This window comes from Mus caroli, chromosome 3, assembly GCF_900094665.2.
Source record: "Mus caroli chromosome 3, CAROLI_EIJ_v1.1, whole genome shotgun sequence".
NCBI lineage: Eukaryota > Metazoa > Chordata > Mammalia > Rodentia > Muridae > Mus > Mus caroli.
The window spans coordinates 28,719,260-28,722,810 of NC_034572.1; the positions used below are offsets into that span (position 1 = coordinate 28,719,260).

General features: G+C 43.7%; 1 pseudogene; it reads right to left on the reverse strand.

Annotated features, from left to right (window-relative positions):
* Window positions 1–1,210: 1,210 nt before the first annotated feature.
* On the reverse strand, window positions 1,211–2,487 carry LOC110291539 (annotated as a pseudogene).
* Between the last annotated feature and the right edge of the window lie 1,064 nt (window positions 2,488–3,551).

Consider the following 3,551-nt stretch of genomic DNA (forward strand, 5'->3'; position numbering starts at 1 on the left):
TCTCTCAGTCTTAGCAAAGTGCCATGCTAAGATGGCTATGCTTGGTGTTAACTTGACTACATCTAGAATTAACTCAAATTCAAGTGGCTGGGTATACTGTGGGGCACTTTCCTTAATTAAATCATTTGAAGTAGGAAAAACCATCTTTAATCTGGACATTTCTGAAGTAGGAAGATCCACCTTCATGCTGGGCTATACCTTCTGCGACAGCCAGTATAAGGAACATGGAAGATGACGGCTGTTTGCTCTGCCCTAATTGCCTTCACTCTGAGTGTCAAATCCATTCCTTCATTGGCATCAGAACCTACTTCTTCAGGATTCTGGCCCATACTAAAGACCAGTTGAGACGTCCAGTCTCGTGAACTGAACTGTATTCTTGAACCTTCTGTTGGTAGATGGTCCTTGTCAGACTGAAAGGCTCACAGTCTGTAAGCCACTCTAATAAATCCTAGATAGATAGATAGATAGATAGATAGATAGATAGATAGATAGATAGATGAATGGATAGATAGATACATAGATAGATAGTTATGTAGGGATATATAAATATATTCATTCTCAGTTCTGTCCTCTAATTTTACGCTGTCATTGTTACACCTCTCTGGACAATGGCCTAAGTGTCTCTAGAGTGACATAGCATTTGCCTAGCATGAGTGGCCAGGGCTTGTTTTGTTCTATTCTTTTTTGTAATTGTTTTGTATGTAAATTGTCATTTTTTATGGTTTTATAAAATGTAGTTTTATTTTTATGTTACTCTGCTGTTACATAGGGCATAACATTTCCACGAGGCTTTTTTTTTGGGGGGGGGGGGACTACAGTCAATGATTAGCAAACACACAATATAGTGGTCCAACTCTCTAAAGAACAATCACTGGACAAACCGGATACCCTCTCCCATGTGCACAAATCTGCATGAAAAGTACTGAAGTGTAGACGTGGACTTGTAGTGTATTAAGAAAGGACATGCATTTTAATTTGCCCAAAGCAATGCTTGTATTCTGACAGCAACATGCTACTTCTATCACAAGGTAAAGTGAATACCAGAGCTACGAAGGCAGGAGGTGTAAGTGAATTTTTATTGGGAAGGAAGTTGTCAACTTAAACAGCAGCAAATGAAGAATGCATAAGGAAACTCCCTGTTGTCACAGACAGATGTAACCTCCAGAATATGTGACACGGGAGACATTTTGATCTGTGACCCCAAGCCCGGATGCATTAAGCACTTTCCCATTCAATCTAACACTTCTGGATTCCTACTAAAAAGGAATTTGTAATAAGAGCATGGAAAAGTTGCTTCTGAAAGGAAACCCCCAAGAAGGTTCAGAAAAGGAATGTAGAAATCAAGACGTTATTATTACAATTACTTTAAATTGTAACACACTACATTTTCCATATCTTCGCAGTAATACAAAACACAGTCACTTGAAGGACTGGTTCAGATTACTNAAATACCAATTGTGCTGTCAGTCCTCTACACAAGTGTCTGGAAGTTACTCGTGTTTATATGAAATGAAGCTATTGATACTTTTCTACAGCAGTAACTGCACACCAGGAAGGCGGAGATAACACAAACCAAGGGATGAGTTTTCCCAAAGCTGCAGTGTGAAAAGACTATAAACAGTTGATCCCATACACATGAATGGGCTTCCTTGCTAGAGGAGATCCAAGTGGAATAAGGAATGGAGATGTAAAAAGGTTTTCTTGAGGGGAAGGAGGTTGGTGCCCTGGATGCCTTTAGTTCTCAGCCCCCTCTGCTGCATCACATTCTTCTCCTGCACTGTCTGATGTCCATAATGTTAAGTTGTCTCTAAGCAACTGCATGAAGAGGGTGCTGTCTTTGCAGGAGTCTTCGTTCAGTGTATCAAGCTCTGCGATGGCCTCATCAAAAGCCATTTTAGCCAGTGTGCAGGCAAGCTCTGGATTATTAAGGATCTCATAGTAAAATACAGAAAAGTTAAGAGTCAGCCCCAGGCGGGTTGGATGTGTAGGCTGCATCTCTTTCTTGCTTATATCAAATGCCTCTTGGTAGGCTCCTTGGGAATTTTCTATAGTTTGTTTTCGATCATCGCCACAAGCTACTTCAGCGAGATACCTGAAATAATCTCCCTTCATTTTCAGATAGAAGACCTTACTCTCTGGATTAGTTGCATTGGCTATTAAATACTTATCCAACAATTCCAGGACCGTGGTGCAGATGGACCTCAGCTCCGACTACACTTTCTCCCGATAGCCCTTAATCAGCTGCAACTTCTTGTCAGAGCTGTCGGTCTTCTGCTCAATGCTCGAGATGACCCTCCAGGCAGACCTGCGGTCCCCTACCACGTTTTTGTAGGCCACCGACAGCAGGTTGTGCTCCTCGTTGGACAGCTCGGCGCCCTGCTCCAACACGGCTTTCATGCAGGTGGCCATGTCGTTGTAGCGCTCGGCCTGCTTGGCCAGCTTGGCCTTCTGGGTCAGCTCGGTCTTCTCCATGGTGAGCGAGGGCAAGCGCCGAGCCGGATCCGGAGTCCTCCTTCTAGTCTCCGCGGCCGCGACGCAAGTCGTAAATTGTCATTTATTGTTTGATTTGCTTTCAGGCAAATGATGTATTTGAGTGGGAGAGCAGGTATGGACTGTGTCTCCATTACTTTTCTATTGCTGTGAAAAATATCATGACCAAGCCAACTTTTTTTTTAAAAGCATTTAACTTGAGACTCATAGTTCCAAAGGATTAGAGTCCATGATCATTATGGCAGGGAGCATGGCAGCATGTAGGTAGGAGTGGCATTGGAGAAGTAGCTGAGAGTTTGCATCTGATCCACAAGTATGAGGCAGAAAAAGAGTTAACTGGGATTGGTATTGACATTTGAAACCTCCAAGTCACTCCCAGTTACACACTTCCTCCAAGGAGGCAACACCTCCTAATCTTTACCAAATAGTTTCACCAACTGTACACTAAACATTTAAAAGTACAAGCACATGGAGACCTTTCTCACTCAAACTACTAAAAGATCCTGACAGAATATAAAAGGTCACAGAAGCCCTGAAATTGGCAAAATAGATTTCATTGTTAGCAGAACTAGCTTCACTGATTTAGAAAAATAGAGGTGCACAATGCTCTGGCCACCCCTTGAACCCATGTGTCTGCCAATGTTTTGACCGTTCCTTGAACCCATGTGTGTGCCCACTGATGAAGCCCATTGCCAGGTGTTTGTGATACTGGTTGCTGGGGAAGAGTCGGAAAATCTCCTCAGCAACCACAGACGGGCCAATCCGGAGTTGCTACACCTGCACCAGACTCTTTCCTTGTACCCCTCCCATACCCATTTCTTGAGAATAGACNTTGTTTAGATCTGGAAATCCCCTACTCCCCTCTTCTCCTTCCCCCCCCCGAGGGCCTATAAAAACTGGGACCCCCTTTCCCCTCGAGGGCAAATCCTCTATCCCTGTGGGGGATATGAGTTGTCCCCACAGCTCTGGCTCCCCCCCCCAATAAAGTCTCATGTAATTTGCATCAAGCTTAGTCTCTCGTGAGTTCTTGGGGGTCCGCTATTGTCCCGAGGCTTGAGCAA